This window comes from Schistocerca piceifrons, chromosome 9 (assembly GCF_021461385.2).
Source record: "Schistocerca piceifrons isolate TAMUIC-IGC-003096 chromosome 9, iqSchPice1.1, whole genome shotgun sequence".
NCBI classification, from domain to species: Eukaryota; Metazoa; Arthropoda; class Insecta; order Orthoptera; family Acrididae; genus Schistocerca; species Schistocerca piceifrons.
The window spans coordinates 170,437,312-170,465,306 of NC_060146.1; the positions used below are offsets into that span (position 1 = coordinate 170,437,312).

The window sequence follows — 27,995 nt, forward strand, 5'->3', positions numbered from 1 at the left end:
TACAGTTAAATGCAGTACCTACACCACCAGATTTGCGATGAAACAGCAACAGAAGTACATTAGAAGCAAATGCTGTTGAATTTAGTTAAACACTGGGAGAAGGCGCCACAACGGATGTGCGTCGTAGGCAACACCAGTTTGTGGCTAAACGCTAATGGCGTTGCTGGTGATCCAGTCGAGGACGGAGGTGACTCTGACGTAGGCAGCGGCTGCCCCGGCCACGTCACAGCCTTCCCCCTCCGGAAGGAAGCTGGACACCCCGATCTGCTTGTAGCCTCCGCCGGTCTTGACAACAAGCGGTCTGCCGAGGTCCCCCTGCAGTACAGACAGTTATTTCCTTACACTTCTGCTGCACATAGTAAGAATGCTTACGAACCATATTACACCGTAAGCTACACAAATGGCGCACCTGTCTGTTTACACATGACGTAAGCGTGATGATGCCAGACACTCCCATAGCAGAAACTGCCAGGGACATAATGTAATATGCCTACACTTGGTCTACATCTGCATCTGCATCTACATCTACATACATATTCCGCAAGCCACCGTACGGTACGTGGAGGAGGGTAACCTGTACCACAACTACATCTTATTCCTGTCTGTTAAATTTCGCGTCTGTAGCACGTCATCTTCGTGGTGTAGCAGTTTTAATGGCCAGTAGTGTATTTGATCCTCGTCTGCAGTCACTATTTCGTCTCTGAAAACTACCCAATCATCTTCTACTGTGTTCCTTTCCCCTGTTTCAGTCAGTAGTTTGCTAGTTCTTCCCGCTCATCCATATATTTTCTTCTTAATTTTCTGTCGTTTCGAAGATATCAGTTCAAACGTAACCACCCTAAGCATATCACACACATCCACGCCCGAGGCAGAATTCGAACCTGCGACCGTAGCAGTGCGCGGTTCCGGACTGAAGCGCCAAGAACCGCTCGGCCACAGCGGCCGGCCTTGGAGGACATGGATGGCGACTGTGGATATGTGGCGGTAGGTGGAAGTAGGAGTCCGCCTAGTAGCGTGCCGATATTGTGGTGTCACCGCCAGACACCACACTTGCTAGGTGGTAGCCTTTAAATCGGCCGCGGTCCGTTAGTATACGCCGGACCCTCGTGTCGCCACTATCAGTGATTGCAGACCGAGCGCCGCCACACGGTAGGTCTAGAGAGACTTACTGGCACCCGCCCCAGTTGTACAGCCGACGTTGCTAGGAAAGGTTCACTGAGAATTACGCTCTCATTTGCCGAGACGATAGTTAGCATAGCCTTCAGCTAAGTCAATTGCTACGACCTAGCAAGGCGCCATTTATCCTTTGCTATGTATCTAATGAAGTGTGTACAGTAACAAGACCAATGTTCACCAATTGTGGATTAAAGGTAAGTATTCCAGCAGCTACGTACTTTTCTTTATAGCATCCATTACGTGTCCTGTTTCAGACCTCACGCCAGCCTGCGTGAGTTTAAGCGCGTGCCTTTCGGTTACCCGTCACTGTGGATTGGCTGTCTTGCCAGTCCACAACAGATATAGTCCCTGCAGTTGCGATAAACACTGTGCTTGTATGGTGCAGTGGTTAACGCAGCTGTATAGTAAGCAGGAGCTCCCGAGTTCGAATCCCGGTAAAGCATATTTCACTCGTCGCCGCTGACTGCGCTTGACGTCCCTATGCAGCTGACATCAATAGTTCCTTTACTTTACTTTACTTTCTCCCCATTTCAGCTTCAATTTAAATAATAGTTCATCTCCATGACAGACAGATTCGAAAACTGCGTCGTAACACAGTACAACAGTTGAAAACTATCCCACCGTAATTTCAATTGCATTACCAAGCACTTATTGTCTGATGACTGGACTTTTAAAGGAGACGACTAACAACAGATCATGTCCAAAGTAGAAAAAGCGATGTACCTAATTGTTCATGATTTGTCTGTAATTAACTGTCAACAAATGTGTAACTGCACATCATCAGGATCTCTTGAAAAAGAAAATATGACGTACATGAACTCGGTATACTGTTTTCCACGAATTCTAGTTCCTTGTTATGCATTCCTCACCCACATTTTCGCAATTGACAGTGACAAGCTATCAGCCTGGAAAGGTCACTATCATATTAATATTAATTCTTTCTTCGATAACAGTTCCTACGTTTATTACAGGCGTAAATTCTAGCGAGTAGGACATATGTAATTATTAAAGAATAACGACTCAACTTCATAGTACAAACCTTCCATTGAACACCGGTTTTAACTTTTCCTCAACTGATCCCTATCTTTATGTCCTGACTAACACTTCCAACTCCCGGCACAGACCTACTGGCATGTCTGCTTATTACGTACTGAAACAATGTCGCAGCGACTGGGCAATGCCCCTGCTGCTCGAAAAAGTTACGTAGCATACCAAAGGTTCCAGAGTATCAGACTCGCGGCCTAGTACATAATAACCAAAGAATACGAGTATAGAAGGCACTGTTTCCTTTGTGCTGCTACACTCTCACAGTGGCAGTTAACCACCACTAATGAAGTGCACTACGGTTCTCCGATCCAAAATCTGTAAAGACTTACATCCAGGAATGTGGTACTGTGTAATAACTCATGGAGGGGGAATGTTAGTGGTTGTTGAGTCTACTACGTCATAAAATATATTAATTGTGTGAAAATAAACTTTGTAAGTGTTCACTGCAATAAAGCTATACGTATTCGAATTGCATCTATTTTGGGTTGTTGTGGTCTTCAGTCCAAAGACTGGTTTGATGCAGGTCTCCATGCTACTTTCCATCGTACTCTTCATCTCCGAGTAACTACTGCAACTTAAATCCCTCTGAATCTGATTACTGTATTCACATCTTTGTCTCCTTGTACGTTTTTAGTCCCCCTACGCTTCCCTCCAGTACTAAATTGGTGATTCCTTGGTGCCTCAGAGCGTGTCCTACCAACGGATCCCTTCCTCTAGCCAAGTTGTGCCACAAAATCCTCTTCTCCCCAATTCTACCTAGTACCTCTTCACTAGTTACGTGAACTATCCATCTAGTCTTCAGCATTTTTCTGTAGCACCAGATTTCAAAAGCCTCTATGCTCTTCTTGTGTAAACTACTTATCGTCCATGTTTCACATCCATACATGGCTACACTCCAAACAAATACTTTCAGAAAGAACTTCCTGACACTTAAATGTACACTTGATGTTTACAAATTTTTCTTCAGAAACGCTTTTCTTGCGATTGCCAGTCCACATTTTATATCCTGCATACTTCTATCATTATCAGTTATTTTGCTGTCCAAACAGTAGAACTGCTCTACTACTTTGTCTCATTTCCTAATCTAACTCCCTCAGCAACACCCGATTTAATTCGACTATATTCCATTATCCTCGTTTTGGTTTTTGTTGATGTTCACCTTACATCCTCCTTTCAAGTCACTGTCCATTCCGTTCAGCTGCACTTCCAAGTCCTTTGCTGTCTCTGACAGAATTAGAATGTCATCGGCGAACCTCAAAGCTTTTATTTCTTCTCCTTGAATTTTAATTCCTACTCCAAATTTTTGTTTTGTTTCCTTTACTGCTTGCTCAATATACAGATATCATCGGGGATAGGCTACAACCCTGTCTCACTCCCTTCTCAACCACTACTTCCCGCCGCACGTGATTAGCCGAGCGGTCTAGGGCGCTCCAGTCATGGACTGTGCGGAGGTTCGAGTCCTCCCTCGGGCATAGGTGGGTGTGTTTAGGTTAATTATTGTGTAAGTTTAGGGACTGATGACCTTAGCAGTTAAGTACCGTAAGATTCACACACATTTGAACATTTTTTTGAACACTACTTCCCTTTCGTGCCCCTCGCTCTTATAAATGTCATCTGGTTTCTGTACAAATTGTAAATAGCCTTTCGCTCCATGTATTTTACCCCTGCCACCTTCACAATTTGAAAGAGTGTATTCCAGTCAATATTGTCAAAAGCTTTCTCGAAGTCTACAAGTGGTAGAAACGAAGGTTTGCCTTTCCTTAATCTATCTTCTAACATAAGTCGTAGGGTCAGTATTGTCTGGCGCATTCCAATATTTCTACGGAATCTAAACTCATCTTGCCAGAGGTCGGCTTCTACTTACTTCTCCATTCTTCTGTAAAGGATTCGTGTTAGTATTTTGCTTTCGTGACTTTTTAAACTGATAGGTAATTTTCACACCTGTGAACACCTGATTTCCTTGGAATTGGAATTATTATATTCTTCTTGAAGTCTGAGGGTATTTCGCCTGTCTCATACACCTTGCTCACCAGATGGAAGAGTTTTGTCGTGGCTGGCTCTCCCAAGGCTATCAGTAGTTCTAATGGAGCGTTGTCTACTCCCAGGGTCTTGTTTCGACTTAAGTCTTTCAGTACTTTGTCAAATTCTTCGCAGTATCGTATCTCGCTTCTCATCTTCTACGTCCTCTTTCATTTGCATAATATTGTACTGAAGTACCTTGTATAGACCCTCTGTATACTCCTTCCACCTTTCTGCTTTCCCTTCTTTGCTTAAGACTGGTTTCCCAACTGACTTGATATTCGTACAGGTAATTCTCTTTTCTCTGAAGGTCTCTTTAATTTTCCTGGAGGCAGTATCTATCTTACCCCTAGTGATGTATGCTTCTACATCTTTAGATTTGTCCTCTAGCAATACCTCCTTAGCCATTTTATGGAAGTAAAATAGCTGTGTTACTGTCTGATTACGTCTCACAGACTTGTTCTCTTAGTCCTTATTTATGTTCTAGATTGAAAATGCCATATTCAAGACTAATTTTTATGTAATTAATAATATTTGATAGCTTCACAGCGTCTAGCTATAAATAATTCCATCACCAGCTACATTACTTGCTGGTGTGGTATCAACATATTCACCTCCCTCTAAGTTCAGGCACACCAAATTCTGCTAATTCGAATAAATAAATCGTTGCAACATTAATCACTTACAAGCGTGTATTGCCTAAAGCATTTACACTTTCACAAGTACGCAGAGTTTAATACACCACAGAACAATAAGTTTTTTAGAAGTTAGTGGTCAAGATGAACCACACTTTCAACTCACCCAGCATAAGCCAGTGTACTCGTTTCCGGCACACAGTGTGCTTTCAATAACGGCGCCTGATTCGTAGAACTGCTCGCATACTTTGTTGGGAACAACCGTCACATCGGTCCACTGAAGAGTCTCTGAAGCCTCTCCAGCTGTAATAAAAATAATTAAATCATATCACCTTTGTGCCACTTTACCAGCATGCACGTTCAGCATGAACTTCAGTAGCAGTAAAAGAAAAATAAATAAGTAGAACCTTGAGTAATGAATTATTTAAATCACTGTAATAATTTTCACTACGATTAGTGAATGCTGTTGGATTAGTTACCGAACTCCATTTGTCCAAATTTTTCGTTATGGTATAGACTGATTCAGTTTCCATGTCGCGAATAAATTTTATGTTTGTGTGCATAGTTACATACTGACTATTGTCGTGGTCATACATAAAGCACACCAGTGGCAAGACGCAATCAATACCTTCACTGCGCGATAACAACGGTGAATTCACTGACGACAGTGCCACTAAAGCAGAGTTATTAAACACGGTTTTCTGAAACTCCTTCATCAAAGAAGACGAAGTAAATATTCCTGAATTCTAATCAAGAACAACTGCCAAGATGAGAGACGTAGAAGTAGATATCCTCGGAGTAACGAAGCAGCTTAAATCACTTAATAAAGGAAAGGCCTCCGGTCCAGATTGTATACCAGTCAGGTTCCTCTCAGAGTATGCTGATAAAATAGCTCCATATTTAGCAATTACATACAACCACTCGCTCACAGGAAGATCCACACCTAAAGACTGCAAAATTGCTCAAGTCACCCCAATACCCAAAAAGGGAAGTAGGCGCAATCCGTTGACTTACAGGTCCATATCACTAACGTCGATTTGCAGTAGGGTTTTCAGACATATACTGTATTCGAGCATTATGCAGTATATCGAAGAAAACGATTTACTGACACGTAGTCAGCACGGATTTAAATAATATCGTTCTTGCGAAACACAACTAGCTCTTTATACTTATGAAGTAATAAGTGCTATCGATAGGGGATGTCAAATTGATTTCCAGAAGGCTTTCGACACCGTTCCTCACAAGCGTCTTCTAATCAAACTGCGTGCCTACCGAGTATCACCTCAGTTGTGCGACTGGATTCGTGATTTCCTGTCAGAAAGGTCACAGTTCGTAGTAATAAACGGAAAGCCATCGAGTAAAACAGAAGTAATATCCGGCGTTCCCCAAGGAAGTGTTATAGGCCCTCTATTGTTCCTGATCTATATTAACGACTTAGGAGACAATCTGAATACCTCTGTCAGATTGTTTGCAGATGATGCTGTCATTTACCGTCTTGTAAAGTCATCAGATAAGTAGAGTAAATCGTGTTTGCAAAATGATTTACATAAGATATCTGTATGGTGCGAAAACTGGCAATTGACCCTGAATAAGGAAAAGTGTGATGTTGTTCACATGAGTACTAAAAGAAATCAGCTAAATGTCGATTACGCGATAAGTCACACAAATCTGAAGGCTGTAAATTCAACTAAATACTTAGGGATTACGATTACAAATAACCTACATTGGAACGATCATACAGATAATATTGTGGGTAGACCAAACCAAAGACTGCGATTCATTGGCAGAACACTTAGAAGGTGCAACAGGTCTACCAAAGAGACTGCTTACACCGTGCTTGTCCGCCCTATTCTGGAGTACTGCTGTGCGACGTGGGATCCGCATCAGGTGGTACTGACGGATGACATCGAAAAAGCACAAAGAAGGGCACCTCGTTTAGTATTATCACGAAATAGGGGAGATAGTGTCACAGACATGCTACGTGAATTGGAGTGGTAATCATTAAAACAAAGGCGTTTTTCGTTGCGACGGGATCTTCTCATGAAATTTTAATCACGAGTTTTCTCCTCCGATTGCGAAAACATTGTTGGCACCCACCTACATATGGAGAAATTATCATTACGATAAAATAAGAGAAATCAAGGCTCGCACAGAAAGAAAGAAGAGTGGAACGGTAGAGAGACATCTTGAAGGTGGTTCATCGAACCCTCTTTATTGTGAATAGCAGAGTAATCACGTAGATGTAGATAGAAATGGAAGTGCCGTGTGGCTAGGGCCTCCCGGCGGGTAGACCGTTCGCCTGGTGCAAGTCGATGGGGATGAAATGATGATGATTAGGACAACACAACACCCAGTCCCTGATCGGAGAAAATCTCCGGCCCAGCCGGGAATCGAACCCGGGCCGTTAGGTATGACATTCCGTCGCGCTGACCACTCAACAACCAGGGGCGGACTATTGTCAGATAAATGAACACCATAGAGAAAGGTACTAAACATCAGTATCAACCGTATACGTAATAGTCCTCAGCAAATAACATGAGGCTGGTGAGATCTAAACTGAATAAATAAAGATGTTAATCCTCTCCATTGTCTACATAAATTGTTTTTATCGAAAATTCATCATTCATACAAGTAGTCCAAAACCAGGAGTTGCACACTAAATGAAGGGTTTATTACACAATCCTTGATGCCTCTTTCTTTTGGGAGGTATAAAGTAAACAGTTTTTGTATGTTTGTGAATATTACAATTTTTCAAATGCACAATAAAACTATTATCAACTTATTTTGACATTACAGAAAGCAAGATCGATATGTATTTTAAAAAAAGTCTTACACTGTCTTTTTCACAGACTACTCTTCATCTGCAATAGCAATATTTGAAATTATTACTACCTACATACAAACTGCAGAAGGGCAAAGCAGGAATGGTAGGAGGAGAGATACAAAAATTTGTAATCATGCATTCCTATAGGAAAAACACATTGAAGCGCCAAAGAAACTGGTGTAGGTATGCATAGTCAAATACAGAGATACGTAAAGAGGCAGAATACGACGCTGCGGTTCGCAACGCCCGTATAAGACAAGTGTCTGGCGCAGTTGTTAGGTAGCTTACTGCTGTAATAATGGCGGGTTATCAAGATTTAAGTGAGTTTGAAATTTGTGTTACAGTCGGCGCACGAGCGATCGTACACAGCATCTCCCAGGTAGGGGTGAAGTGTGGATTTTCCTGTGCAACTATTTCATGAGTGTATCGTGAATCCAGTGAAACATCAAATCTCCGACATCGCCGCAGCCGGAGAAAGATTCTGCAAGAACGGGACCAACGACGACTCAAAAGAATCGTTCAACGTGACAGAAGTGCAACCCTTTCGAAATTGCTACAGATTTCAATGCTGCGCCAGCAACAAGTATCAGCGTGCGAACCGTTCAGCGAAACATCTTCGATATGGGCGTTTGGAGCCGAAGGCCCACTCGTGTACCCTTGATGACTGCACGACACAAAGCTTTACGCCTCGCCTGGGCCCCTCAACACCGACATTGGAGTGTTGGTGACTGGAAACATGTTGCCTGATCGCATGAGTTTAGTTTCAAACTGTATCGAGGGGATGGACGTGTACAAATATGGAGGCAACATCATGAATCTATGGACCCTGCATGTCAGCGGGGCACTGTTCAAGCTGGTGGAGGCTCTATAATGGTGTGCAACTAGAGTGATATAATGGTGTGGGGCGTGTGCAACTAGAGTGATATGCGACCCCTTATACGTCTAGATACGACTCTTACAGGTGACACGTAAGTAAGCATCCTGTCTGATCACCTGCATCCATTCATATCCATTGCGCATTGCGACGGACTTGGACGATTCCAGCAGGACAATGCGACACCCCATACGTCCAGAATTGCTACAGAGTGGCTCCAGAAACACACTTATGAGTTTAAACACTTCCCTTGGCCGCTAGACTTCCCAGACATGATCATTATTGAGCGTATCTGGGATGCCATGCAACGTGCTGTTCAGAGGAGACCTCCACCCCTTCGTACTCTTACGGATTTGAGTCATGGTGTCAGTTTGCCATCAGCACTACTTCAGACATTAGTTGAATCATGTCACGTCATGTTGCAGCACTTCTGCGTGTTCGCGGGGGGCTCTACACGGTATTAGGCAGGTGTACCACTTTCCTTAGGTCTTCAGTGTAAATGTAGCATACAGGAGATTTAAATAAACGCTTGGACGAAAGCGAAGGTGCTGTAAATACATGAAGAGCTCCCTGTCAGTTAGCAAGCCAGTGCCAAGCGAAGAAAAGCCTGAAGGTAGCGGACGATATATGGAAGGCTATTGAATGAGAAGGAAAAGTAGGTACACTGCTGGCCATTAAAATTGCTACACCACGAAGATGACGTGCTACAGACGCGAAATTTAACCGACAGGAAGAAGATGCTGTGATATGCAAATGATTTGCTTTTCAGAGCATTCACACAAGGTTAGCGTCGGTGGCAACACCTACAACGTGCTGACATGAGGAACGTTTCCAACCGATTTCTCATACACAAGCAGCAGTTGACCGGCGTTGCCTGGAGAACGTTGTTGTGATGCTGCGTGTAAGGAGGATAAATGCGTACCATCACGTTTCCGACTTTGATAAAGGTGGGATTGTATCCTATCGCGAATGCGTTTTATCGTATCAAGACATTGTTGCTCGCGTTGGCCGACATCCAATGCCTGTTAGCAGAATATGAAGGGTAATACGGAACGCCGTGCTGGATCCCAACGGTCTCGTATCACTAGCAGTTGAGATGACAGGCATCTTATCCGCATGGCTGTAACGGATCGTGCAGCCACGTCTCGATCCCTGAGTCAACAGATGGGGACGTTTGCAAGACAAAAACCATCTGCCCGAACAGTTCGACGACGTTTGCAGCAGCATGGACTATCAGCTCGGAGACTGTGGCTGCGGTTACACTTGACACTGCATCACAGACAGGAGCGCCTGCCGTGGTGTACTCAACGACGAACCTGGGCGCACGAACGGCAAAACGCCATTTTTTCGGATGAATCCAGGTTCTGTTTCCAGCATCATGATGGTTGCATCCGTGTTTGGCGACATCGCGGTGAACGGACATTGGAAGCGGGTATTCGTCATCGCCATACTGGCGTATCACCCGGCGTGATGGCATGGGTTGCCATTGGTTACACGTATCGGTCACCTATTGTTCGCATTGACGGCACTTTGAACAGTGGACGTTACATTTCAGATGCGTTACGACCCGTGGCTCTACCCTTCATTCGATCCCAGCGAAACCCTACGTTTCAGCCGGATAATGCACGACCGCATGTTGCAGGTCCTGTACGGGCCTTTCTGGATACAGAAAATGTTAGACTGCTGCCTTGGCCAGCACATTCTCCAGATCTCTCACCAACTGAAAACGTCTGCCCAACAGTGGCCGAGCAACTGGCTCGTCACAATTCGCCAGTCACTACTCTTGATGAACTGTGGTATCGTGTTGGAGCTGCATGGGCAGCTGTACCTGTACACGCCATCCAAGCTGTGTTTGACTCAATGCCCAGGCGTATCAAGGCTGTTATTACGGCCAGAGGTGGTTGTTCTTGGCACTGATTTCTCAGGATCTATGCACCAAAATTACGTGGAAATGTAATCACATGACAGTTTTAATATAATGTATTTGTCCAATGAATACCAGTATATCATCTGCATTTCTTCTTGATGTTGTAATTTTAATGGCCAGTAGTGTAGAAATAAGATGATGGAAAAGAAGCTGCGAGAAAAGTTTTATAAATCACTGATAGTCCTAGTAAAGTTACCGCCATGATTGGGAAACAATTTTTGTCAAATTTTAATAGTTTTTGGTATTGCATAACATCAGTAATTATGTTGGAAGGACGACACATTCGAACATTTTACAGGCAGCACCCAGAAACAGAGCGGAAAGTTTCAGTCAGTCCTAAATGAAACGTATGAAATGTGTTCGCTATTGCGAACACAGACAACCATCAGCTGTGTAATGGAATGCTGATAATGAAAATTTGTTCCGGAGTGGATCTCGATCCTCGATTTATCACTTATATCGAGCGGCCGCCTTGCTATTTGGCTACTGCATCGCGATTCAGAGCCAGAACAAAACTCGCAGACTTCGTCATCCACATGTTTGCAACCTGTGCACGTACATGCATTATCCCATGTTCCATTACACGGGAGACATTTTTACCTGAAAGTCGCTTGCCCGGAGTCGGCGGTTAAATATAATACACTCCTAGAAATGGAAAAAAGAACACATTGACACCGGTGTGTCAGACCCACCATACTTGCTCCGGACACTGCGAGAGGGCTGTACAAGCAATGATCACACGCACGGCACAGCGGACACACCAGGAACCGCGGTGTTGGCCGTCGAATGGCGCTAGCTGCGCAGCATTTGTGCACCGCCGCCGTCAGTGTCAGCCAGTTTTCCGTGGCATACGGAGCTCCATCGCAGTCTTTAACACTGGTAGCATGCCGCGACAGCGTGGACGTGAACCGTATGTGCAGTTGACGGACTTTGAGCGAGGACGTATAGTGGGCATGCGGGAGGCCGGGTGGACGTACCGCCGAATTGCTCAACACGTGGGGCGTGAGGTCTCCACAGTACATCGATGTTGTCGCCAGTGGTCGGCGGAAGGTGCACGTGCCCGTCGACCTGGGACTGGACCGCAGCGACGCAAGGATGCACGCCAAGACCGTAGGATCCTACGCAGTGCCGTAGGGGACCGCACCGCTACTTCCCAGCAAATTAGGGACACTGTTGCTCCTGGGGTATCGGCGAGGACCATTCGCAACCGTCTCCATGAAGCTGGGCTACGGTCCCGCACACCGTTTGGCCGTCTTCCGCTCACGCCCCAACATCGTGCAGCCCGCCTCCAATGGTGTCGCGACAGGCGTGAATGGAGGGACGCATGGAGACGTGTCGTCTTCAGCGGTGAGAGTCGCTTCTGCCTTGGTGCCAATGATGGTCGTATGCGTGTTTGGCGCCGTGCAGGTGAGCGCCACAATCAGGACTGCATACGACCGAGGCACACAGGGCCAACACCCGGCATCATGGTGTGGGGAGCGATCTCCTACACTGACCGTACACCACTGGTGATCGTCGAGGGGACACTGAATAGTGCACGGTAGATCCAAACCGTCATAGAACCCATCGTTCTACCATTCCTAGACCGGCAAGGGAACTTGCTGTTCCAACAGGACAATGCACGTCCGCATATATCCCGTGCCACCCAACGTGCTCTAGAAGGTGTAAGTCAACTACCCTGGCCAGCAAGATCTCCGGATCTGTCCCCCATTGAGCATGTTTGGGACTGGATGAAGCGTCGTCTCACGCGGTCTGCACGTCCAGCACGAACGCTGGTCCAACTGAGGCGCCAGGTGGAAATGGCATGGCAAGCCGTTCCACAGGACTGCATCCAGCATCTCTACGATCGTCTCCATGGGAGAATAGCAGCCTGCGTTGCTGCGAAAGGTGGATATACACTGTACTAGTGCCGACATTGTGCATGCTCTGTTGCCTGTGTCTATGTGCCTGTGGTTCTGTCAGTGTGATCATGTGATGTATCTGACCCCAGGAATGTGTCAATAAAGTTTCGCCTTCCTGGGACAATGAATTCACGGTGTTCTTATTTCAATTTCCAGGAGTGTATTTCAGTGCCTCTGTTATTCCGAGTCATGTTGTTCAGCTCCTTCGGACATGCATGTATGTTTGACGATACATGGAAGTGAGGGTCTAGTAGGGAATCGTATTCGGACAGCGCTCGCAATAAGCAGGATATCCGGGTTCGATTCCTGGCCCGGCAAAAATTCTCATTGTCATTCCATTATCTAGCTGATGGTAGTCCATATTCGCAACTGGGAACACATTTCATAAGTTTCTTTTAGGGCTGAATGAAGCTTACCGCTCTATTTCTGGGCGCTTTGTGTAAAATGTTCGAATGGGTACTTCTTGGCACATAATTCTACATCTTCATCTACATCTCCAGGGATACTCTGCAAATCACATTTAAGTACCTGGCAGAGGGTTCATCGAACCACCTTCGCAATTCTCTATTATTCCAATTTCGTATAGCACGTGGAAAGAATGAACACGTATATCTTTCCGTACGAACTCTGATTTCCCTTATTCGGTCGGTGGCAACGAAATATTTTCGCATTCGGATTGGTGATTGGAATTTCGTGAGAAGATTCCATCGCAACGAAAAACGCCTTTCTTTTAATGATGTCCAGCCCAAATCTTGTGTCCGCAGCTCGTGGTCGTTCTCGCTTCCCGCGACCGGGTCCCCGGGTTCGATTCCCGGCGGGGTCAGGGATTTTCTCTGCCTCGTGCTGACTGGGTGTTGCATTAGTTAGGTTTAAGTAGTTCTAAGTTCTAGGGGACTGATGACCATAGATGTTAAGTCCATAGTGCTCAGAGCCATTTTGAACCCAAATCCTGTATCATTTCTGTGACACACTGTCCCGTATTTCGTGATAATACAAAACGTGCTGCCTTTCTTTGAACTTTTTCGATGCACTCCGTCAGTCCTCTCTGGTAAGGATCCCAACTGATGTTGTGCAATATCAAGTTATTAAAATTTGGTAAAAACTTTTGCCTAATAATGGCGGAAACTTTACAAGGACTATCAGTGATTTGTCAAACTCTTCTCGCTCTTTCTTTTTGTCAGAGGCATTACTTTAGGGAGGGGTGTGTCAACTGCTCACAGAACTGTATCGTTGATTGATAGATTCCTCATTATTCTTAACAGATATTCTTGGCTATAGTTGACTCTGCACGTCAAAATATAAATGGGACTACATTTCCCATTTTTATTGTAAACTCCCTTCTGAAAGAAAATATGTGATGACAGTTAGCTGGTTCATAGTCATAACTACGGGAGTATTACTAAATTTGCAATCAAAAGTATAATGAGACTAAGTCCGACTATTCCAGTCTTTTCAAGATGTCAGAGAAGAGATAGCTCTGTAACAGTTTAGCAACAGTTTCCGTGCAGCGCGGATGCTACGTTTGATGGGCACAAAGTACTGTGCCTTGTGTCTGAGGCCAATCAGCGACTGCACGAACTGCCAATTAAGGCAGTTGCAGCAGCAGCAGGAACACCACGCAATGCAGTGCTGTCTGCTGTGTGGCGGGACTGGCTAGATCACCTGCTCGCAGGTGCAAACCCGGCGTGGTGCACAGGTTTTTCGTTACGACACCCGCTTAACACATCCGATGCTGCCTTGTGGTTAGCCACGGACGAATGTTAACGCGAGTTGTGATTGCACCTACGCTCCAGCCTGTCGTACTGGAACTCCTCTACAATGCACATTGACGGATGTGCAGAAAAAAGACAATAGCGTGGAGTCATGTTTACTAGCCTGACGTTGACACCACAGAACATATGGCCCACAACTGCCAGGCCTATGACCACAATCATCCAGCTCTGCTGCAACGTTTTAGCTCTTGGCTGTGCTCTGGCCACGTCTGAAAAAGAGTGCATATTGATTTAGCCGGACTATTCAGAGGAGCAAGATGGTTGCTAGATGCTGCTGCCCCTTCTAAATTTCCACATGTGGCACAGGTGGCTACCCCCATTACAGCAGCTACCACCAGTGCATCGTTGCCCTCTCCATCACGTTTGAAATAGAGGGAGGAACTTCCGCCCGGTTTTCGACAACATTTCTCAATCCACAGCATCTGTGATTCAGTGTTTTTGTAAACACAACGGTACTGACCACTCGATCACCATTCCTTTCCATACAGTACGGAAGCCGAATTGGTAGTCTGGACCTTCGAAACGCAGATGCGCAAGATAACGATGACACCGGACTCTATGGAAGCACTCGCACGCTTCCTTGCAGCCTGCCGAAAGTTTACACGAGTTTACACCCTGTGGGCTAACGAGCATTTCGCTCTCATTTCAGTATATGGCCGAAACAGTCAGCCTTCACGAATTGTGAAACGAACCCTGTCGTCCAGGATCGGATGCCACAAAGGGCGCAGATTCGCCACGAAATGGGGAAACTCAAGGCGTCTATAGTCTATTGAGGCTTAAGCGCTGTAATGTGCGAGTGAGAGAGACATCTACATCTACATTTATACTCCGCAAGCCACCTGACGGTGTGTGGCGGAGGGCACTTTACGTGCCAATGTCATTACCTCTCTTTCATGTTCCAGTCGCGTATGTTTCACGGGAAGAACGACTGCCGGAATGCCTCCGTGCGCGCTCGAATCTCTCTAATTTTACATTCGTGATCTCCTCGGGAGGTATAAGTTGGGGGGAAGTAATATATTCGACACCTCATCCAGAAACGCACCCTCTCGCAACCTGGACAGCAAGCTACACCGCGATGCAGAGCGCCTCTCTTGCAGAGTCTGCCACTTGAGTTTGCGAAACATCTCCGTAACGCTATCACGCTTACCAAATAACCCTGTGACGAAACGCACCGCTCTTCTTTGGATATTCTCTATCTCCTCTGTCAACCCGACCTGGTACGGATCCCACACTGATGAGCAATACTCAGGTACAGGTCGAACGAGTGCTTTGTAAGCCACCTCCTTTGTTGATGGACTACATTTTCTAAGGACTCTCCCAATGAATCTCAACCTGGTACCCGACTTACCAACAATTAATGTTATATAATCATTCCACTTCAAATCGTTCAGCACGCATACTCCCAGATATTTTACAGAACTAACTGCTACCAGTGTTTGTTCCGCTATCATATAATCATGCAATAAAGGATCCTTCTTTCTATGTATTCGCAATACATTACATTTGTCTATGTTGAAGGTCAGTTGCCACTCCCTGCACCAAGTGCCTACCCGCTGCAGATCTTCCTGCATTTCGCTGCAAATTTCTAATGCTGTAACTTCTCTGTATACTACAGTATCATCTTCGAAAAGCCGCATGGAACTTCCGACACTATTTTCCAGCCGGCCGAAAGTTTACACGAGTTTACCCCACGCAATCTTTTCGACATGCTGCACCTGACTCAGCAAGTCCTCTTTCCACACACACGTACCCTTATCACACCGCGGTTCCCCATGTATGGGCTTGACGTTTGGACAGTACCCTGTGAGTTAACGAGCATTTTGCTCTCATTTAAGTATGTTGCCGAAACCCTGTCATCCAGGACGGGATGCCACAAAGGGCGTAGATTCACCACGAGATGGGGAAGTTCACAGACGTCTGTTGTCTTTTTGGGCTAAGCGCTGTAACGTGCGAGTCAGAGAGACGAGAACCCACGTCATAGGGAAACCCAGTGGAAGGCTTTTGTGGCCAAGGAGACGTAGCAGTGTTAAATATGGCGGACCTAAGATTAGCCATAATTCTGTAGTAATGTAGGGAGTCAAGCCACAGTAATTTTAATCTGCCATCCTCCATAAATTTTCGTGGTGATCCCAATAAAGAATATTGATCATGTCTATAATAGGTTAGGATTTACTGTTAAAGTGATATTAACAAGTTTTGTAACAAAGACCTGAATGCTAAAATCTGAACGCTTTGGTCGACATTAACGATCGACACTTCTTATAGAAGCGCATATTTATAATGACACAAGTTGTAAATATCAAATCTGTAACTTTATTTGTTTAAAAGATATAGTAAGTTTAAATTATCAGGATTTTCAGTTAAGTATCAGATCATCGTTTCCTCCACACAAAACACACTGTCGATGACAGCATGACACCTTATTGAATCATTAGGCAATAGAATATTTGTTGTAAAGTTTAGTGCATAATAGTTACTTTTGTTCTTTATTTATTTATCAGAAAGCACATTGGTGCAAGGCTACTGGCCGTGAAATTCAAAGTTAAGAAGGAAATTGTATTGGTTTTATGTAAAAGAATTTAACGTTTGTTGTGTGATGGATATTATTGTTACTTTATTTAGAACGTGAAAGTGGTCCAGCTTTGGTTATTTAAATATGTTAAAATGTAAAATAATGTAGAATAAGGTGTAGCCAATCAGATGGACAGCTGCGGGAAAGGGAACTGCGCTGGTCAGTTGAGCGAGGATGTTCGGCGCGCGGGAAACGCGGCCGGGGAGAGTGCTGGTGCGGAAGCGAAAGCGGACAGTTCGGAGGAAGACACCAAAGGGTACAGTTGGGATTGAGCTACGAAAGCAGACAGTCGGTCTTTAGGCGGTTAGGAAGTGAAACGACTTAGAAAATTTCGCGTTGTGAGGTATCGCGGGACTTAGTCTCTGAGCGGGGAGCAGCCGCGCGCCTTGTGAGAACTCTAACTTTTCGCGTAGATAACTTGTATTTCACGATGAGATTGTGAATGATCGACCTGTGTTAAATGGATATGTGTTCGAGTGTAACAGTAACTCTAAATACGACCAATTTCGCTATTATTTTGCTCTCTGAGTAAACATTATTCTAACCAAATCGCAACTGAGTGGCCTACATCATTTAAGGGTCGTTAATTTAGTTCCCGATATTATTATTACAGTTATTGTATTTTATATTAACTGGGTATTTCGCAAACTTGCCATCAGCCAGACAATTTAACCAAAGGGTCACAAGTGTCTAATTTAGGGCGTGTAATGCGACTCGACGAGTTTCAGCCAAGACATTTCGATGAAGAGGAGCCACCTGTGAGCCTGAACATCTTTAGGATGTTGGCTCGCAACCCCAATTGAACACAAGGCATCGTCGTCGGCAGAAGGTGGTGGAAAATGTTTAAGGTTGCGTGCAGCCAGGAGTTTACATTCAGGCATCAAAATCAGCTTTGGCCTCAACGAGACGTTCCCCCTTCCATGCAGCAGACGATTTGGCATTGCCCATGCCAAACCTGCCCACCAGCCTGCTTCACATCGCTACAACTTCCGCCACCATTGCAGGTTGTATCGTGGGATCAAAATCGGCAATCAGTGCAAACCAACAGACGTGGAACCACTTCCAACCTCTGCCACTTCCAGCTCTCACCAGCGCCCCCTCATCAAATAATCTGCTGAGGCGCCAAAGGAGCGTGAATCATTGTCCACATCCGTGCTACAGCCAGAATGCAGTGCCCTGCAGGCAGGACCGAATAGCAATCTAGAAACCATCGATCGACCACCAATTCTTTAAGCCCCTATTACACGATGCGACTAAACCGTACACCTATGCACTAGCGCCAAAAGCGTGCATATCTGTAACTACAGACTGGTTCACGTGGATCTATTACACCAACAACGCGTGATATACCTGGCGCAAACGCGCGAAACGCACATAGAACTGTCTCTTCTGAAGTCTACCGCGCAAAACGCAAGGGGGACTGGGTGACATATTGGAACGTCATTCGTCCAAATTATTTGTGTGAGCTCGGAGTTCATATTTAATAAGAAATTGTTTTATCATTACTTATTAATTGTTATTCTCTTATCTAGGTTACCACTCTTCTGAATTACAGACTCAACAGTTAGTTTTAATGTATATGTATTTGTACAGCATTTTGCACATGGAAGACCCACTTGTTTTTTTGAGCTATTGCCCTGGCAGTGACAGTAAATCTTCAGTTTAGGGGAGACGGACGACGAAAACGAAAAGCCTGAGTTCGTTGAATTCGACCCTGGCTGAAAAGGAGGGATGAAGGGAAGGGATTATATTGGCTGCTTATGAAAGAACTGAGGCTCGAAGATCCGCAAGAATTTCGAAACTTCGTGAGGATGGACATGGCCTGTTTCGAGAATCTGCAGTCTATGACAGAAGATAGAAGTAACACGTGTGACACAGTTATGAGGGAGGCTGTCTCACATTCTCGAAAGGAAGAATTAAATCATATGTTTATACGTTTTGTGCTCATACCAGCCCAGGTCACTAATAAAGTACCGATAAAAGCCCTGTTATGTTGCAGGCTGGTTCTGACATTACGTTTCCTGGCGACTTTCTACGCTATCACTGCCAGTTTCTGTTTTCTGGTATTCTGAAATAACGCAAGAGATGCAATCAAATCAAACATGAATTTTCGTAAGTAAGGCATTACGATACAAACAGAAAATCACCGTGTAACGTTATATGCATATTACTCAGAAAGAAACGACATACCTTATTATAATACAATGGGTCATATATACACCTTTCCTCGCTATATGCCTGAATTAAGAAGCTTGACGCCTCTTTGCACCATTTCATTTCTAGAATGCGAAGCAATCAGTAGAAAATATACTTTCACGAACAGCTTGCGTAAAAGAGTCTACCAGCAAAATTTTTTTTTCTGCATTTATGAAACCTACTTACCGAAAAAAAATGCGGAAAACTCCCCCATACGAAAATACCAAATGAGCCACTAGACACCTTGTGGTGTCACCGCCAGACACCACACTTGCTACGTGGTAGCCTTTAAATCGGCCGCGGTCCGGTAGTATACGTCGGACCCGCGTGTCGCCACTATCAGTGATTGCAGACCGAGCGCCGCCATACGGCAGGTCTAGAGAGACTTCCTAGCACTCGCCCCAGTTGTACAGCCGACTTTGCTAGCGATGGTTCACTGACAAAATACGCTCTCATTTGCCGAGACGATACTTAGCATAGCCTTCAGCTACGTCATTTGCTACGACCTAGCAAGGTGCCATTACCAGTTACTATTGATACTGAGTCATGTACAGTCAAGAGCGACGTTCATCATTAATGGATTAAAGTTAAGTATTCCACCAGCTACGTCCGTTTTATTCCTTGTCCTGTTCCAGACCTCACGCCAGCCTACGTGAGCTAAAACGCGTGCCTTTTCGGCTTCGTCTAGTACCCGGTGTTGGCTCTCCTGCCAACCCACAACGCACCTCACAATAACCAAGTAATAAGCAAAAAGCACTGCGGTACCCCCTTCTGCATATGCGCGAGTTATCGCTGCTAGTGCGCATGCGCAGATTGACAGCTGTTTAGAACTGCTCTCTATTCCGGCGCGCGGATAACGCGTCTCCTAATTTTCGTAGGTTCAACCTTTCTACCGCTAGATCGCTGTCGCGCTAGACCAGTGCCTTTCGCGGCTGATCGTCGTGTAATACGCACTTTAGACAGTGCCGCACCCGACCTGGAAGATCGTGACAAGGAAATACTATGGGAGCCTTTGTCACGGATTCCAGCACCTCTCTCCATTTCCTCTGTCAATCGGCACAGGCCGGGGCATTTTCGATCCTACATGCTGATTAAAGGGGTTTTACTCTCCAATCATTCAGGTTCCCAACCCAGCCTCAGTATCAATATGGAGGGAGGTCAGATATACTCGGGATTCATACCACGGACTCAGCTCGCTCCCGGGGATGGCACTATCGCACCACAGACATGTAAGATGGTTCCGTGCACTCGTGCGAGAGTGCATGTAAATACCACAGCAGCTCTAGTTATTCTTTGAAGCCTTCGGAGTACACCAATGGTTGCACAGTGATCGACCTTGTACATGTTCACAGTCTTCGATCGGATCACTCCCTCAACTATTTCCACACGCTTGCGATAACCTGCACTACTGAAGTATCCAAATATTGAACACTTCTACAATAAACAACGAGCATGTAGTTCATCCTATATATTTAAGAACACAATCAATTCAATATGAATGGCCTTCGTTTATCGTCAAAAGAAACAAGAAAGCAACTTTGTAACTCTTTCCTAACAGGGAAAGAAATTCACAATTACACGAAATTATTTGGAACAAGAAAAGGAAGGCTTTCACAGACAGAATTCGTTCTTTACTAGTAGACTATCAAATGTTTAATTCTACTCTCTCCTTGAGTGGAACACACTGGAACAGACTAACAAGTAAGTTATGGTCTGTACGAGTTCAGTTTCTACAGTCTTGCCAGGGGTGTCTGACAGAATACCAATAGGCCCGTGAGCAGGTTCCGGGGTCACTTAGAGGCGACGGCGGCGTCGGCGTCGGTTGGTGGTGCTGGATCTAGAGTAGACTTCCTCTCTAGGCTGCCTGCGTCGTAACTACCGTGATCGTTCTTTTTTTTCCTTTATTGTTTTTGGTCCCCCAACTGGGGCGGGCTGGCAGCAGCATATGTGCCGCTCTTCAGCCGAAAGACAGTAATTATATAAAGAAGACATTTACAATAACGGAATGGAGAAAATATAGCGTACATAGATATAAAAAAGAATGGGGAACAGTACGGAAGAGAACAGACAAAGAAGGAGGGACTGTGAATTGGAGATAAAAATCGTAAAAAATTAGCGCACACAAAGCAAAACCACACACTGGATCATAAAAGCATCGATGGACAGTGTAGCACATAACAATCACTAATAAAACACTATGTACAAGTCCAGCACACAATTAAAATCACAGCACTTGAGGCACAGGAGAACAGCACCAAAACACAACGCTGACATAGTACACTGAGGACGACGAGGATGTGCCAGGGGCATACATACGAGGGAGGAGGGAAATCATGAGGGAGGGGAGGAGAGGAGGGAAGAAGGGAGGGAGGATTGGAGAGGGGGAGATGGGTGGGGGCACGTCGAAGAGGGCTGGGGAGGGAAGGACATGGGAGAGACACAGTTGAGGAAGGGGTACAGGGACTCATGGGGGGAAAGGAGGAAAATATGCTCTGGGAGAAGTAGGAGAGAGGAAAAGGAGGGCCCTGGGGAGGTGAGGGAACAAGGCCAGGCTACAGATGGAAGGAAAGGTTGACGTCATGGTGAAGTTCAACATCCGGGAGGGGAAGGTGCTGGAAGTTGCCCTGATGAAGGTGATGGAGGGTATGAAGGTGGAGAGAGGCAGGGATACAGAGATAGAAACACGGCAAAGGGTGGGGTGGAGAGGATGGAGGAAATCAGGGAGTGGGGGGGGGGGGGATCAAGCCTGCAGATAATGTAAAGGATACAGAGATGTTGGAGGAAAAGGAGGAGGTGGGGGGAGGGGATGAGGTCATACAGGTGTGGGGGAAGGAAGGCGGATACGGAAGCCAAGGCGGAGCACATGGCATTCGAGGATTTGGAGGGCCTTGTAAAAGTGTGCGTGTGGGGGGGGGGGGGGGCGGGTGGACGGAGATCCAGTTAAAAACGCTGGCACAACAGAGGATAGGACAGATGAGGGATTTGGAGATGTGGAGGATGGTAGAAGGGTGCAATCCCCATGTCCGGCCAGATAGAAGTTTCAGGAGGCGGAGGCGGGAATGGACTTTCTGCTGGGAAGGGGGAGAGGGGTCAGGAGGTGAGGGGTACGTGATCGTCACGGACGCGGTCCTAAATACCCGCAAGATGGAGGTACCCTTCCTCCTGATTGGTTGCCCGTGAGACTGGCGGATGCAGCAAAAGTTTCGTGGTATGAGGGACCTCTCTTGCTGATTTGCGCGCCCTCCGTTCTTTGGTCCGGTGTACGCGCCGCACGTCGCGCTGCAAGTGACGCAGTCGGCACATCGAGTAGTCGCAGGGGCTGTGCCGGCAACCAGCCCGACAGCGGTGTGTTGCAGTGTGGCATCGCTGCTTACGGCTTTTGCGACACGCCAACTATGCTGTGGAGTTTGCTTCCGGCTTCACTCCTTCACTCTGTAACCTCCAAAAGTCTCTGTATCGTAGCCAGCGTAAAAGATCAAGAACTGTGTTCTCTCTACTCTAAGCAGGGTGGAAAACAACTCATTTCGATGGACAATAAACAGTAATCTCTTTTCCTTCGCTTTTGCGCATCGGGAATGGCTCTTTTGTTACATTTGAGGACGATGATTAGTTACAATAATCAGTATTGGTGAAGGAAACAATTTTGTCTTGGAATGAAGACCGGAGAAAATACTTTTTTAGATATTATGGCATAAGGAGGAAGAAACTACGTCAGTATGTTACACGTTAGTGAATAACAAAATCCAACGTCAGTACATTACCGATGAGTGATGAAAAAATTCTTGGAATGGCTCTACCTGTCAAAGCTTTCGTAACCACTGCGGTTCCTATTTCTGTATCCGTAGACGTCAGTAAAAGTTGTAAGACACTAGGCGTCAGTATTTTGTGACATCTTACAATTCTGACAACAACAATGGTTCAAATGGCTCTAGGCACCATGGGACTTGTGAGGTCACCAGTCCCCTAGACTTAGAACTACTTAAACCTAACCAACCTAAGGACACCACACACATCCATGCCCGAGGCAGGATTCGAACCTGCGACCGTAGCAGCAGCGTAGTTCCGGACTGAAGCGCCTAGATCCGCTCGCCCACAGCGGCCGGCAACAACAATGCTAAGCGCAGCAATGTGATAGCTATTGTACAGTAAAAATAGTGTCATGATGTCCGTTAGAATATGGGTGAAAAGCAATTCCAGGTCCATATCGGAACTTATGCTTTATTCTTCTTGTTACTCGAATATTTCAGGGGTCTTTAATTCCATATCTGTTACATGTTTCTAGATGCTCAATTCGAGGCGCAAACGATATGTGCTGTACCAGTACCGCACCAGGAAACCGTAGCTTTTGTTAGCCAGCAAGAAAACTCCAACAAATAGTACTGCAGTATTGCTGCTATCAGCTTCTGACTTGAGTGTATAGCTTTACAAAATAATATGGTTTCGAAGTATAAATCGTTACAGTCATCCATGGACAATGTTTTGTTATTTATTTATTATTTATAGAAGAGCAAGGCGGTATAGTGTCGATGGGTGTCCAAAATTACTTGTTATGTGATATAATTCCAGTTATCTGTTGTCTGCTATATTAAGTAGATCAGTTCAATGTACAAAGGTGACAACCGGTTGCCTCTTCTATACCGGAATATCTTTGCGGCATTAAGTAAATTCACCTCACATGTCAATTATGTTTCATTCCACACATTATACTTTCAATAAAATCTTCCTTTTGCCCATAATTTTTTGATTTATTTTGTGCGAAACATATTAAACGCATTTATTTGGATGGATATCGGTCAATGAATCATGTTTACACATCCAGTTCTCACTTTTGCGGAAGCACCACATCACTCTATCGGTAACTGCAAGTCTGCAAGACACACAGTTCGTAGTGGCATAATATATTTTAGTTTCACAAATCCCTCGCACCTGATATGTGATGATTTGCGTAAGTTTTATTACAGCACATACCGTAGTTACTGTTAGAGTGTAAACATCACAGATTGTCTGACCACCCGCGCACAGGCGATAGAATGCATGTAAAAAGCTATATTGTAATTAATATTAAATTATCAATACAGTAACATTAAATCATCAAGTATCTCAAAGAGACAGCGCAATGAAGGTTTTACAGAAAGAAAATAATCAATATGCTGAAAATTAATGTGAACGTAACAGAAAATGATTTTCAGAGTTCTATGTTCTATGGAAAAGGCAGTTATTGTTATATTTAAATATCATCCACATCGTATCCTTATTTTAATTCTGTGAGGGACGACAAAGGACTCGGAACATGAAATGGTCGGATCGCAGAATGCCTTGAACAAAGGTAATAGAATGTGGTAGAATGAAATCAGCCTATGCTAAAGTTTACTTGCAGCTATTAGCACGGAATGTAAATTTAAGCATTAGGAGGTCTTTTTTGAAGACATTAGTCTGGTGTGTTGCCCAATTCGGAACTGAAATGTGCACGAAAAACATTTCCGACAAGAAGAGAGTATAAGCTTTTGAAACGTAGTGCTACAGAAGAATGCTGAAGATTAGCTGAGTGGATCTGCTAACTGACGAAGACGTACTAAATCGATTTGGGCAGACAAGAAATTTATGGCGCAACTTTACTAAACGTAGAGATCTGTTGATAACAAACGTCCTGAGGCACAAAGGAATAATGAATATGGTAATGGCAGGAAGTGTGGGGTGAGAATTGGAGAGACACGATAGCTTGACTACTGTAGTCAGATTCAAATGGATGTGGGCTCCTGGAGTTACACTGAGGTGGACAGACTTGCAGAGGACACGCAGGTTTGCAGTGCTGCAGCAGACCAGTCCGCGGGCTGGAGACAATAACAGCGCCACAGATTTCAATTTGCCAAGCTGGCTCGATCACATTTCCGCAAATAGTGTTTAGGTCTGTTGATAACGCTAAAAAAAAAAATCGGGAATCCGATATATCGACATTTGAAAATTGTTATGGCCCCAAATATAACTAAAAAAAGGATCGATATGTCCATATTTCGACAGATAAAATATCGACGTACCTACATATGGCCTGCACATTGTACATACGAGTTCACTATCAGTTTTAGAGCTGTATACTTAAGTATTAATTTATTATTAGATAGTCTGTACATCAACAAGCTAGCATTCTGCCTATCCCGATTAGAGCAAGAACTGGAAGCAAAATAATGCACGATCACACTTGACGATAGCCACTTTGCTAACAGTGGTAACAGTATGTAAGTGGCACATAAAAAATGTGTCTGTTGTTCTGTTTCGTCATGTATCGGATTTGTCCTGCTTCAAATGGTTCAAATGGCTCTATGGGACTTAACATCTGAGGTCATCAGTCCCCTAGACTTCGAACTACTTAAACCTGACTAACCTAAGGACATCACACACATCCATGTCCGAGGCAGGATTTGAACCTGTGACCGTAGTAGCAGCGCGTTTCCGGACTGAAGCGCCTAGAACCGCTCGGCCACAACGGACTGCGGATTCGTCCAGAACACTTCATGCCGACTTCCTTCTTTTTCATTTCTGCTAACGCCAGTGACCTCGCAGCTGTAATGTCAAGAGTGCGTGGTGAGCCTAACACGTGTCCACCCACCGCAAAGAACTATCTTGTCATTTAGAGTTTTGTTCATTATTTTAAGCAACTGTTTCTGAAAAATACCGATTTGAAGAAATAGCACATTAGTTGTGTTAAAAAAAATTTCAACGCCACTGGTGTACAATTTGTTCACATCAGAAATCTTGCTATTCTATTCACCTTCCCCCCACCCCCCTCACCAATGCAGTCGGACTACTTCTTTAGTGCCACACATACTTGACTGACACAGTCAAAAGTGAAAGACTGGACGTGATGAAAGCTCAAAAAGCAGTAAAACTCTTTTACACAGTAAAAGTAAAGTTATGATCTACTACAATTTCAAAAGAACGACTTCAAATATTTACCGAAAATTGTGAAAAAATATAATATAAAAAATTTCGGCTCTCTGAATTGCCATTTATCTATCTATATACAGCGTAAGGAGTACTGACGATGCATACCGATAGTTTTTGGATAAAATATCGATATAGCTATATTTTATCAACAGTCCATTAGTGATAATAAAGTAATAAAACTAACATTGTTCAAATAAATTTATGTTTGAGTCTGATTTTCAGTCAAAAATAACGAATTCGTAATGACTTTTGACTTCTAACTGATTTTTGTAGACGCCGTTAACTTGAAATAGAAACGTTTTGGACGGTAGCGGAAGTTAACGTTAAGCTGTCGAAAGAACCAGACGAGCGCCAGCAGATGTTTTTTTTTCTATATTTTCAGCTCGATAATATGCCGGAATTTTAGGTTGTGGTTCAAGGGTACTTTTGTTTAAGAAATGTTATGTGCTTATAAAACCGATAGTGTTTCTTTACTCTAATTACATAACATCCAAAAACAAAGTAGTTCGACAAAAGGTGAACTCTAGAGCGTTCAACGCTGGATAAAGCTACAGATCGAAATGAAAAAATTTTTATTAATGTGTTGATGGTCGTTACTGAAAATGGTTCAAATGGCTCCAAGCACTATGGGACTTAACATCTGAGGTCATCAGTCCCCTAGAACTACTTAAGTCTAACTAACCTAAGGACATCACACACATCCATGCCCGTGGCAGGATTCAAACCTGTGACCGTAGCGGTCGCGCGGTTCCGGACTGAAGCGCCCAGAACCGCTCGGCCACCGCGGCCGGCGTCGTTACTGAACTAGTGGAGTTCTCCAGCTACATTTTGCCATGAAAGCCAGTCAGAAATGATTAACAGTGCCATACTTCCAGCATGTGATAATACCCAATGAAAACTTTCACACTGGCAAGGGACACAAATGATTGTAAAGAGTGGAAAACAGAACGAATCATGCAGGGCAGAGTTACTGCAACGTGCTACGTTTTTCACACTAAGTAGTCCTAATATAGAAGTTGAATACAATTTTTTTTAACCGTTGCTAAGTGTTGGCATTCAGTTCGTTTGTGCTGCAGCCTTTTCGTGAAATTAAAAAAAGAATACTACTGAAAATTGGGTTTCTTTACAGGTGTGAATCGTGTTCCCAGATACAACGTGATCATGCGCCTAGAAAAAAAAATCGATTGAATTTTAAACACTTTGAAATAGAGAAAATATTGTCAATTTTATTCAAATAGTTCAAATGGCTCTGAGCACTATGGGACTTAACATCTGAGGTCATCAGTCCCCTAGAACTTAGAACTACTTAAACCTAACTAACCTAAGGACACCACACACATCCATGCCCGTGGCAGGATTCAAACCTGCGACCGTAGCGGTCGCGTGGTTCCAGGCTGTGGCCCCTAGAACCGCTCGGCCACCCCGGCCGGCGGCAGTTTTGTTACTCTTCTACATATCAATAATTATTGATTATGTATTCCCAGAAACCAGTTACAAATTAAATACATATTAAACTGAAGCTATTTTGAAAGTATTGCAAATTTCCATTTTCAACACAGGTAGAAGTGTAAGAACATTAACGAAAGTGCGTTAATTTGCAAATATTACGTATTTCCAGGTAAAAGACCTTCTTTTGTTGCAAGAAGCAAGCCAGTGCACGAACGATAAAGTTAGCTCAAGCGTCCACAGGTGACATAAGTAGTTTATGAAATATGTAGAATTTTACTTGCCACAAAATTCTGTAACTGGAGAATTAAGAATATTTTCCAAATAGCTTTAGTGAATACATCAGCATTTACATATTTTGCGCTAGAAATATTTGCAAATGCTGCAGAAAACGCAACCTCATGTTTTGCAAAAGCAACAAACACAGCAAAAGGCGGGAACTGCTCATGGCGATCTATGATTCTGAAGTCAGTCACTAGTCTGAGAAAAAAAAATCTGAAGTTTCTAGGTAGACTATGCTCTTCGTAAGACATTGTGCCTCAGTGTCAATGAGGTCTGCTCACTTACATTGAGAAGGCCGTCCCAGCCGGCGATGATCGCGTTTTCTCCCACGAAGGTGTCGTTGACCTCGAGAGGTGAAGGTGGCGCCACGAGGCCGATGAAA

At 44.5% G+C, this 27,995-nt stretch overlaps 1 long non-coding RNA gene across 1 annotated transcript; it reads right to left on the reverse strand.

The window, feature by feature from the left end:
• Positions 1–27,983, reverse strand: LOC124716663. Its single transcript, XR_007005658.1, has 3 exons — positions 27,899–27,983; positions 5,044–5,180; positions 1–315 (listed from the first exon to the last, which is right to left on the reverse strand). It is a non-coding gene; the product is annotated as an uncharacterized LOC124716663 (long non-coding RNA).
• Between the last annotated feature and the right edge of the window lie 12 nt (positions 27,984–27,995).